Here is a 12,302-nt window from a genome sequence, read left to right as displayed (position 1 = left end):
GCTGTTGTGTTGCCCCTTGTGAAACTCAAATATTCTCCTTTGGACAACATCGGCGGGGTGACCGGAAAAATTCCAGCTCATCATCACCATTCCGCGCCCTGTTTTGGGGGGTAGAAGAGTACAAGAAGAAAAAAAAACACAAAAACCCTCCGCGAACGAACAACCGCAGTCAAAAGAGAGTTTTTGGCAAAAGTAAAAAGAAAAACGGAAAAACATTCTCAAACCCCCCGTGCGACGACTGAATGTGTGCTAGCAGTGTAGTGTCGTCCTGCACACAGACACATACACACACATACAAAAATACCTTTTCCACGGTGAGCTGGAACACCACCATGTACGCGAGTGACGTTAGTTGTGTGTGCGGTGTGGAAAAATTGGAAAATTCTTCCCTATTCAACCTGCAAGCTTGAACACACGGCGGTGTGGCGTTCAGAGGTGAAATGAAAGAAAACTACCCGTCCCCCACGTGTGAGCATGCGTTTGTGTCTGTGTGTGTTGGTGTGGTTGTGTTTTTGGTTTTTTGGCTTTCCACGATCCTTGAAGGAAATCAAACGCGCCGTTTGTGTTTGTTCTCTGGTGCCTTCGGCTGTATGTGCGCGTTTGTGTATGTGGGCAACGATGAACGAACGGTGAATTTGGTGAAAAATTGGTGGAAAATCGGTGCTCGATCGGTGGTTCCGGTGTTGTTGCTTTGCAGTTTTCGGTGAACCAGTTTGTTTAGGGAATTTTGTCGTTCTTAAATGTTATTTACCTTAAAGAATATTGGTACGGTAGCGCTTGATTCCAGAATCAGAGGAGGATTTGAGAGTTCTGCATAACAAACTACACTATTCCGATGTAATTTTAAATTTTTGTGAAATATTTTATATCTCACACAAAATGGCTCATCAGACGACTCTTTACAAGCAGCATTCAGAAAGGATGAATCATATTTAACTAACCCAGAAAAGCGCGATAAAAAAATGCTCCAGTGTGCTAGAAAATATGCTGCTCCTTTCGGCCCTGGAAAACTAACTCATTTTCTCAGCAATCATTTCCCGTCTGCGAATACTGCAGCAGCAGTAGCAGAAGACAAAAAAAAAGTCTCCCGACAGGACGGAAAAAGTCCAGCAACAACCAACAAACCAACGAACGAAAAAACACAAAAAACCTTCTATGCATGTACATTATCCTGTATCAACTTTGTTGTTGTTGTTGTTGTGTTTTGTTTTGAGCGAGAAAAGTTTTTTTTCCTTGCACCTTGCCCTGATCCTACATTACCTCTCTCACTCTTATCTATCCCACCGTGTCTCGTCGGCCGGTGCGGATTGCAGCAAAACGACTCCGAAATGCACCATTTTTCGCTGGCTGCTAGTTTTCTTATTTACTCAGGAGTCTCTCTCTCTCCTCCTCCCCTACCCCCGCCAAGATTCAGTTGGATTTTTTTTCTTCTTCTGCCTTTCTCTCTATTTTGTGTCGTCCACCCGGTGCTGTTTGGTATGGCCTTTTGCTACCGAACCTGCACACACACACACTCTTTCCGGTGTTCTAGCGGCACCGCAGTCCAGCGTGTGCCTCCCCGGCAACACTACTGCTGACGATGGCGCTGTAGGTTAATTTTGTACATTTTTTTTGCTCATTCTTCTACTTACATTCCACTTCTTTTTTTTTCCTCTGGCCAAGGTGCGGAATGGGAAAATTTAAATTAAAAAGGAAATAAATTTCATTTCCCGTGTCTCTCTCTCTCGCTGCCGCACTCAGCTCTTCTCCGTGTGCCGTTCGCGGTTCGTGGCATTCCTTGGGGCCCGCAACGGGAGCGCGGACGCTCTATGCAGTGATGATGATGATGATGGCCGCCGGCTATGATGCTCCCTGGGCCTGGTGTTTTATGGAAGAAAGAATTAAATTTGTGCGCTTTTTTATTATTATTTGCCCAAAAGAAAAGGGACACAACACAGCAGCAGTAGCGCGGCAAAGGGTGCGAGATATGGAGATTTTTTTTTTGGTGTGTGGATTTGCGTGTTTGTGTGACTCGGTTCGGTTAATTCCTTGCAGTGAAAAGTTTTCCCGCTCGTCCCTATTTGTGGAATGCTGTGGAATGCCAAAATGCGCCAAGCTTCGGGTGAAGGAGGATAGCGACAGAAGACAGAACTCACTCATAATGATATTTTTGGATGCGTTTCTCTAGAACAGTGCTCTTTTTCACTCACCAAAGGACGGGGAGAAGAAACGGATCGAATTTTTCCAAAGAAAGGACCAAATGTATGGTCCCAAGTTAGCAATCTTGATGTGACTTTGTGTGGTTGTTGTGTAAGTTACTGTTCTACTATCAAGTTGGCAATAAAATTTCAAGGCTTTCCATTATGGAACTGCAGTTCGAAAGTAAATAAGAACAAAAGTAGCTGGGGGCAGAGTAATGAACACCGTCCACCCGGCGTGGCTCGGATTGCACCCGTTGACAGTGTGTATCTTTGCAAACTTGAAAAAAAAAATACTCACAAGAAAATCTACTCTCCAGCCGCTCCAGATGCAGGCAGTAGTGGCGTAGGGAATGGCTCGTGCGCGCATTCAGTGCACTTCATAATTAACATTGTAGCATTTTGAGGTTTTAACGCTGTATGTTGTTTCTTTTTTTTTTCGTCGATTTGTTTCCAGCGAAAAGTGCCCAACAGATAGAGAGAAAGAGAGCACACGGGCGCGTATGTACGTGAGGCGCGAACATGAGCAAGGGAGTTGAAATTCTAGAACTGAACCGGCCCTTTCTGCGTCGGTTAGTCGCAGCTGCTACCGCGAACCGTGCCAATGTGCAGTGTGCAAAAGTGCAGCAGTTTGTTGTGGTATTGTTGTGAGTGTGTGTGTGTGTGTGTGTCCGTGTGTTTTACTACGTAAAAGTTTACGTAGAAAACTGGGCCAATAATAAAAATGTGGTTGAAAAAAATGGCACACTGACAAAAACAAAAAGAGAGAATCTAAAGCGCACTTGCACCACTTCTTACTGTTGACGGATTGATATGATGGGTGGAAAGGCTGGAATTAGAGAAACAGGTAAAGGGCTGATCGTTTTGACTTTTCCGTCGGCTCTTCTGTCCACGAAGGTTCACACACGTAAATGCCGACTGTTCTAACTAGTAACACACTGCTGGCGAACGAGTAAAACACAACCTGCCGCTGGTAGCTTCCTTCAAAGGGGGAATACGAATATAATCTGCTATCGCTATTACAATTTGGAAATAAAAGAAAAAAGCTCAACAGCAGTACCTCCCCTGAGCACAAAGAATAATTTCGAACGGCGCAAACAAAAAAAACACATGAACTTTACTACTATACTATATGCGCCACCTTTCGTGGTGAAATAGTAAAAAAGCGACTACAAATATGCCGCCAGAACGTCTCTTAAATTACACAGAGACAGCGAACCGACGGATGATGCGGGGGAATGAAATTGGCCCGGCCGAGGGAAACGAAAATCGAGCCACCTAAGCAGCAGAGTATAACCACCATCACAACAACGAAAAAAATGCACACTGAGGGAAAGAAAAACGAAGAAAAACAGTATTTCCAAGGGTGTGTGTTTGAGCGCACACACAAGTAACCCTTTTCCCAGTCGGGTTTGGTTGCACTCTATCTCTCTCTACCTCTCTCTTTCTGTCTATTAGGCACCGGTTGGGCACATCACCCAACCCCCAAGCACCACTCAGGGGATGGATGGGAGTTGTTGTGGTGTTGCTGCTGCTGCTGCTGCTGCTGCTGTTTACTGTTTGATGTTTTGCCTTTTGTGAAGGCTGCAAGTTACAACACAAAAATGCTCCTCCAACCCTATGCCTTACCGTGCGCCCCTCTCTGCCTGGGAGTCCTATAGAATAGACCAGGCCTGTCGCGTCAGGAAAACTTTTCAATTTTTGTGTCCATGTGGAAAAATCCCCAAATGGTGGAGCAATAGGGGAGAGAGAGACGCTAGAAGACAGACGCGGGACAGGCGTTGTACAGTGGTTTTGTTTTTTTTTTCGAATTGTTGTGTGTGTGTATGAGTTTTTTTTCTTCTTCTAACTGTTCTCTTTATTATTTTGAGTATGTTTTTAGTTACTTTGTTATCATTTTGGTTGAAACAAATGGAACCCTTTGTGTGGAAAGCTTACCCCCGAGGCCGCCGGAACACGCCGGCTCTTCCACGCTGGCCACACACCGGCTTCGCAGTGGCCAATTCTTGTGCATTACCGGGGGCAGGTAGTGATGGACACGATGGTGAAGGAAAGTGATGATGTCGACTAAAAGAGTGCGGTTCGAAGAACCACTACTACTGCTACGCTTGGTGTACTTTGAGCTTTTGTGTCATCTAGTGCTTCTAGGACTGCCGGAGCGAAACAGAGAGCGCGCAACTACAGCAAATATTGGGCGGTATGTTAGTCCTCCAGGGAACATAACCCTAACAATTGTTTCTTACCATCATCATGATCATCGTCGTCTGTGTCTTGTGCTCATCAAAGACATTACGGATGATAGAGTGCAGCAGTAGTGTCCTTAACAGTGTCCTATTCTTAAGGCACCATTGATATCTAATGTTTCATAGCCACAGTGCACCAACTCGAAAAGAGAAGAAAATTAGCTCAATGCACAAAGAAAGGGCACACAAAACTTGAAACAAAAAATAGACCACGTTCGCAACTTTGTTGTTGATGTTAAAAGGCAAAAATAATCTCCAAGAAGTTGTTTTACTGGCGCGTAAAAGTAACGTACCAGTTACGCTCCTCCGTTAACACACAGACATACACACTCACTCACACTGTCGAAACGGGGTTTGTCGGTAAACGATGTGTGTATTTATCGTCCATAAACAATCCCGAATTTCATCCCCAACCACACGCACACATGGAGCCGCGCGGTGCGTTGTTGCTGTTGTGTTGTGTTGTCGGCCGCATGTGGTGTTGTTTGGCAAGTTTACGAATGTTGGTGTGACAGCTGCCGGTATCATTTTCGAAAACAGACACACACACACACCCTGTTACAGGGGTGGGGGGGGGCGAATGTCCTTCTTGTGGTGAGAGGGCAGTGAGATGACTTTGACTGACTGACTGACGGACGGACAGACGGATAGACTTAAACCAACAGACCGACAAAATAAATGAATGAGCAGCAAAATAGCTGCTGCTGCTGATGGTTTACTCTCTCTGCTTTGTGTCGGTAGACGAAGGTGAAGAGGTAGAGGAAGATTGGCTGTGCTGGACTGCAACTGGAAGCAGCTAATTTTCCATTAGTGCAGTGGCTGCTAGTTAGCGAGAGCCGGCTTCGGGTAGCCTTTCGAAACAATTACTACACTTTTCCAACATTTTGGATTTGTAAGCACTACTGCTGCCGGCACTTCGAAATCGTAGCCTGGTTTTAATTTTCTTTACCAATTTCTTTACCACCCCTTCATGCCAACCCTCGTACTACATTCCGCTGTGCAGTGTCCTAGCTCGTGCTATGAAATGGTACAAACTACCGTTCCATATGCCATTTCCTTTTGAACGACGCCTTCCCAGCGCCACTCGCTGGTTGCCGATAGTTGCCGGTACGTCTGGAACATTACCATTCTCGCTCGTTCGGTTTAAGCTTTAAGGTTCAGTGGGTTTTAGACCACCTCACAGACACACAGACACACATCATATCTGGCCGATGGAGAGACAGCGAGCAGAGAGCGAACCTTAATTAGCTCCGAAGCCAGTCGGGCGAGGATAAGTTTCCAATGGAGCTGCCCACCGCCGATACTGTGATGGACATTGGGTATGGAGGTTTTCCAGAACAGCTACACGACAAAAAAAAAGAACTCCAATAATTTCCATTCCAGTTTTGTTCATTATGGGGTGTTAATCATGGTGTCAGCCTTGGAAGACCACCTTAGTGACCAGCGTTTCTCTGACCCTGAACACATTTGTCTCACATCGCAGCGAGCAGGAAGAGTGTGTGGTCCAACCTGGGGTCGTGCTCTACTCTAGGACGTTTGATCTCGCACCAATTCCCTAGTCTGGTGGAACAGAGCGAGGTCAAACAAACACAACCCGCCTGGCATAGTGTGTACCTCCATCATCGGGCTTAATTAACTATCACTTACAGCAGGATATGTCTTCAAAAACGCGGCGGTGCGTGACCGTCGGCGCCGCCAGTTAGGAAGAGGGACGCCACGGGGCCAGCGCTACCTTGTATTATAGACAGCGAACAATGAAAAAAATGCCTAGGGGTGTCTCGCACTGCAGCTGATCCAACGTCATCGCCACCATCGTCAGGCACGGTTGGAGACGTCGTCCTGCTTTTTTACCATTCGCTAGCCCCGAATCCTTCCAGAGACCTTCAGAAAAAGTCCTATCACTGCGCTTTACACAGCTCAAGTTTTACTACACGCTTGTGCCACACAATGTTGCGCTATGCGCGATTGAAAGAGCATTCCAGACCCCAATATATACCACCCTCTGTTCCTGGTAAATATGGTTGTGGAAGTTTGCAGTACAGACTTTTTTTTACGTTCCACTTCGGATCCTTAAGGTCTTCCGGTTTTACGATGTATCAAAACTGGCAGCTACAGTAGCTTCGCAAAAAGAGCGTCGGAGAATCCATGAATCATAACCGAATGTTCGATCGAACTATAAAAGCCTTCCGGTTTTTGGTTTTTGTTCGTTCTATTCCTCTTCCCCTCTGGCGAGTCCTAGACGCCGAGTGCCGTTGGTCAATAGAGTCCGCACAGTTATTATAACAAACCTAGCACAGAGCGAACGCGTACTATGTTTTTTTCTGAGGGCGAGTTGTAAGCGCAGGACGAAGGATAAAGGGGACACACCTACACAGACATACACCACACTCACACGTTAGTAAATACATACACACACGCGCGCGTAGACTTTATGTGGGGGTGATATCAGTTTTTCGAAATCAATTCTTCGTTTCCGGTTTTTTGGCTGGCGAACTCACCGGGTGGGGGACGAAAGCGTTCGTCCTTTTTTTTGGGGAAGGCTTTGCTGCTCTCTCTATTTACGTGTGTGTGTATGGTGAGGTTGGTGGCAGCTCGCTTACTGCGAGCGGATGTCCAGATGGAAGGATAAAGTTTAATTGGTTTCGAAGCAAGGCCAATACGGCACAAACGCGTCCAACAACACACATACACACACATTATGCTGTTGCTGTTGACCAGTTTTGCTTGTACTGTGTTGTCGGCAAGGGCCTTGTTGTTGGCGCATACCATTTCTGATAGATTTTCTCATTTCATTATTTTTGCTTCTTTGTTGCTGGGTGTTTGCTGCGTTTGTTGTGCGTTGACTGACTGCACGACGGTGTACACTATGGATCAGTCTGTCACACAGGGGCTGCTCCCTCTCCAGTCTGCCCAGAAGGGAGAAGTGTGGAGGGTCGCTGCAGTGTATTTTTTGTTTTGTTTTCCCGCGAAGGTTTTTTGTCTTTATTGTTTTTGGCTGGTATTCGGGAGGCCAATTAAAACAATTTTAAGAGAGCTCCGCGCTATCCGGTCCTGTGTGAGTGTTTGTAGTGTACCGCCGCGCCGACCGTGGCAGGGCAGGAAAATTGGAGCCAATTTGAATTGTGTTATTAGAAGCGTTTAACGTGTCGCTGCTGCGTTCTTGGGGCGATGTGTCTGTCACTGTCTCTGACTGGTTGATTGATATTTTGATATGTCCGATGAGATAACCTTCGCGGGGTGTGTGTGGCCGAAAGATGAACAAAAAAAAAGCGATGAAACAAAGCGTCAGAACCTCGAAATGTTGTTGATGCCCGGCGAGGAGAGGAGGTCTTACACACCGCATACCATCGTAATGTAATGTGGCTCTTGAATCGATCGTAATGGAAACAGATTGGCGGTCGTTATGAAATAGATACAAAGCTTGTTCCACTTCTGCCTAGGAACTGGCGCCTATTTCATTCTCAACCCCAGCCCTGCTACTTGCTTGATGGGATACATATGTTCACATTACTTCATCGTGTTAGGCTTCAGTTATGATGCATCGAATATACAAGACTCCCTCTACCCTCCAACACCATAGTGTAGTGTGTTTTGTTTTGTTGCAATTTAATATTAATTCGGTTATTATTTTAGATGACCCGGTGGTAGTAGGCCCTCGGCCTGTCCCGTCGTCCGTTTGTTCAGCAATGCCTCCCGTTATTACGAGCACTTTCCTGCCCGCGTGGCATTAATAGATGATCGATTACACACCGGGCGGGACGGTGGATTGATGTGTGTCAATGTTGTTGGAGAGGAGGGAGGAGGCATGGGGAACGGCAAGTAATTTATAACGCACCGCAAATAGGTTCCCAGGGGTAGTAGCAAGCGAACGCGCTTACACTCGGCTGTTAAATGCTGCTCATTTATTTTTACTGTCTAGTCGCCATCAAAGAATCAATTCTCCTCCATGCCTTCCCGCGTGCGTATGCGTACGATGCAATTGAGACCAGGTGTAGTTGCTGCTGCTGCTGCTGCCCAGAGTTTTATGAGACCCATCTCAACGGGAGCAGCCAGCTCTCTCCCGCTAGCCTCCACATATCCATTAGCGAAATAAACTAAAATTAATGCTACTCATTCGTCTCATTAAAAGTGTGTACGCTCTCGTTTGCTGTTCCTTCCTACCTTGCCTCCCGCCACCTTTCCGTAGAGGAGAAGCAGTTCCAACGGTGGGAAGACACACAGTGCAGCCACTTTGCATTTAGCACACATTTATTGTATTATTAACGAGCATGCGAAAGGAGCAATGGGGTAGGCTAATGCTCTGTGGATTCGCGCTCTCGCACCCCATTATGCTGCTGTTGTTGTACGCCAATGTTTTACGATCGGTGCGAAACGGGTGCTAATCGACAGTCAACTCCCGAGCGCTCGTTCCGCTTCCCCTCAGGGTCCGATTTGCGTTCCCGGCGATGGATTCGGTGTGGGTTTTAGGTATCACTTATCTACCGCTGCCTCGACTGTGCAATCCATTCGACTGTGACAAAGTTCATCCGGTCCAATATTGGCCGGCCGGCAGGAAACCATCGCGTATAAATCCCGCTCGCAAGACAAAGAAGAGGCACACACACGCTGCAGTAGATTGTAATTGCAGTGCAACTGCTGCTGCTGCTGCTGCATGTGCAACTCTCGATATATGACTGTTGCGCAAGGAATGTACATGCCGATTGTATGCTGGATGCGTTGTTTGTTCCCCTCATTGCTGTTTAATTCTTCTGCATTTTATTTTCTTGCCCACACCTCCTAGCCTAGACCTGTACGGCGTTTGTGTGTGTGGGTTTTAGTGTTTCTTTTTCTTTATTCTTCTTCTCCTATTTCCGGCCCCGTGAACACGACGCATAATTACTTACGCATGGACACCGAGACTGGGCAGTAAAATGTAAATGTGCTAACAATTCGTTATTTTTATGTTTAGCTTCTCGCCGTGCTGGCAGTTAAGCCATCAGACGGAGCTGATACGATGCTGTTGTCAAACTACAGCAGCCCCCGCTTGGTATGAATTATGCAGCGGGTTTATGATTTAGATATCATCATTTTCCTCTCCGAAGGCCTACGAATAGGATTAGGAACGAAAAATTCATTCATAAACATCGAAAGATGGTGTAACATGCATGTATAGATATGCTCTCCCAGGGTCGCACTACCACTCATCACTACTGGTGTTGTTCCGAGTAGTGTCCGTAGGTGTCCTTCCGAGAAGTGATCCGGTTTGTACCTGTTTCTCCGTCACCTACCGAACCTCCCTGCTTCAGTGGACGGCGCACAGGTCTAGAGGTGAAGAAACAGCCCAAGAAAAAGTGTCCCTGAGCGCGAGACAGAGAGCCATAGGTGTGAAAACAATTAAAAACATATCATCCCGAAAGTCAATAACCACAGGGGTGTACCGAGGTCTGAACCCGCTGAGAGAAGCGCAGGTAACTCACACTTGCGTTGTACCTGTTGGGATGTTTGTTTTTATCGCCTGATACGTATCGGTGTTATGTTGGACCCGTAGTACCGTGCTGTAATTCTATCCCTGTTGCTACCTGCAACGTCTTCTGATGGCCAGTTGCCATCCCTTTTCCGAGGCACAGGAAGAACCAATAATTTATTCCATCATTCCTTGGCCCGTGTTCCTTTGGTAACACTCGCTCTGGTCCACTGTCTTGGATAGATTGATTGGGTTTGTGGCAGGAAGAGCGAACAAAAAAGGAATAGAATTAGTGATAAATAACCCCCCAGCCGGAAATGGAAATAACTCCGCGGGAGTGCATATGTGCCGGTGCATAAATGACACGGTAAATTATGTCCTTCCGATGTAAGCCACCGGCCACTAGGTTGAGCTTTGGGTTGAATTGTTTAGATTGGAATTTGGCAAAATCACAGCTGTGTGAGTAGACGAACGATCATCAAGCTGCAACAAAGGCGCTCGAAAACTCAAGGCAGAAGTCAAACACTGCCGCATTTTCGTCCGAATTGCAGCTGAGTACATAAATCTCGCCACAACTGAGGCGTGCAGCGGCGGATGCATCCGATTTCCCGACGTCCGACGACGACAACGACGACGACCGAGTGGCTGGTGTTTGCCCTTTTGTCTGCCGACTTCCGATAAACATAACAACTTCTAGCATTTGGGTTCAAATTTCAAACTTCACTGTGCCTTGTGTGAGCCCTGTCAGCGCGGAGTGGGATGAAACTGTCGTTCCTCGGTAACATAAATAAAGATCTTTACAGCCTCACCCGACCTCTAGGACCTTGTTCGCCGTCAGCTGTGTCTGTAGTTGCCAGTTTCACTTTCCTATGCACGGGAATGGTTTTTGTGACCTGGGTTTTACACCCCGTTTGGGCATGCACTAATCGATTACAATATGATGGGTTTTTACCGAGCAGGGGGGAAATTTTATTCCACCTCCGCACGGGCCCGACAGCGAAGGTAGCTGTCGTGGAGATTGCCGTTTTTACACCGGGAAAATCCTGCAATATTTCGAAGATCACATCTTTTACGATGCTTACCATCGGGCAGTTTGAGCAGAGGGTGCAGTTCTGGCTTGCTGCTACGGGCCGCTTCTTTCCACTTTTTCTAAAGCCACTGCGGGAAAAGCAGCAGTGTGTACAGTCACTTTATCCACCGCGCGCTCGGAACATTGTGTGGTATGGCGATGGTTGAGCAAAAACAAAACAATGCAAGCAAAAATGTGCCTGCAAATGTAAAAAAGCAAAAACATACACTCATGCATTTGGAGTGCCGGCCCCTTTCCGAACCCTCACGGAAAGCTGGTCTGTGGAATGGGGCGCAGCGTAGTGCTATGCACTACGAAAACTCCGCCAGAATCGCGTTTTGTAGCTTTTGCTGCTATGCTGCTGTATTCTGTGCTACTACCTTCCACTTTACAACCTCCGCGTTTGGCGAGGTCAAGTGTTGCAGAAATGTTTACCAATATTTACCAACCGAAAAACCCTCGCCCTTTGCCCCTCATGCCTTGCTCGCGGACCAATGTTCAATGCTCGGTGGAATGCTTCCGTACTGTAAAGCAGTACAAGTGTTGTTGCTGTGCAATGGAAACGGTTTGTTGTTTAGAATTGGTTGGTATCTAACGTTTTTCAGCTGGAAACTTTTCTCAGAGTGACTTGGCGAGGTTCCCTATATGGGCTAGTGGGGTTGTGTGAAGAGTAAGCCTCAACGTTATCAAGCAATTGTTGCAGTTTGCATTAGAATTGTTATACCATTACGTTGAAAATAGTGGGGCCGGAAGTAGATAGTAAAAATTTTATTCAACATTGCTTGGAATAATACATCAAATATAAATGTCTTTTACGTGCATTATAGAGTAAATATCGTCGATTGCAGGGTTTCTTGGCTTATCTCATTTATCTGAGGTTGTGGTTTTTGACTTTAAACAAAACATTGATATTGATGTCTTCAAATCGTCGTTAAAAGTCCATTATTGACCCATTTCGTATTTTAAACCATAAAGCTAAAATGTCAGTGCCTGTCAGTGGAATCCATTGGAATCAGAGTTGTATCCATTTGACAGTTACGTTCGGCTATATTTGTTGTCATCAATGGAGGAGACACAAAGATGTAATTTAAAATCGGTATAGTTATCTTTTTTTCTGTTGAAATGGGTAATTTTAATAGATTTAAACATATCAAATAAATATATGTTTCTTGACACAATATTTATACTTCAGCACAAAAAACACCAATCTTTCATGAGCTAACCCAGCAATCGGATTTCGAAATGGCGGCTCTAAATCGTTTAAATATTTCATAGGAATTTCACGTATTTTTATTCATGGCTTATCTTTTTGGCTCTTCACATGGAACTCTACGAAAAATTTTGTAGAATCTTTTGGTATCTTTTGGCTC

General features: G+C 45.9%; 1 protein-coding gene across 10 annotated transcripts in view; it reads left to right on the top strand.

Annotated features, from left to right (window-relative positions):
• The window catches only part of LOC120899903 (aryl hydrocarbon receptor nuclear translocator homolog), a 196,182-nt gene that overhangs the window by 37,804 nt on the left and 146,076 nt on the right, over positions 1 to 12,302 (top strand). The gene's annotated exons all lie outside the window — the stretch shown is intronic.

The sequence above is a fragment of the Anopheles arabiensis genome, chromosome 3, assembly GCF_016920715.1.
Source record: "Anopheles arabiensis isolate DONGOLA chromosome 3, AaraD3, whole genome shotgun sequence".
Classification (NCBI taxonomy): domain Eukaryota; kingdom Metazoa; phylum Arthropoda; class Insecta; order Diptera; family Culicidae; genus Anopheles; species Anopheles arabiensis.
Note: the sequence above shows the minus strand (reverse complement) of the source record. Positions and strands in the feature narration are given on the sequence as shown.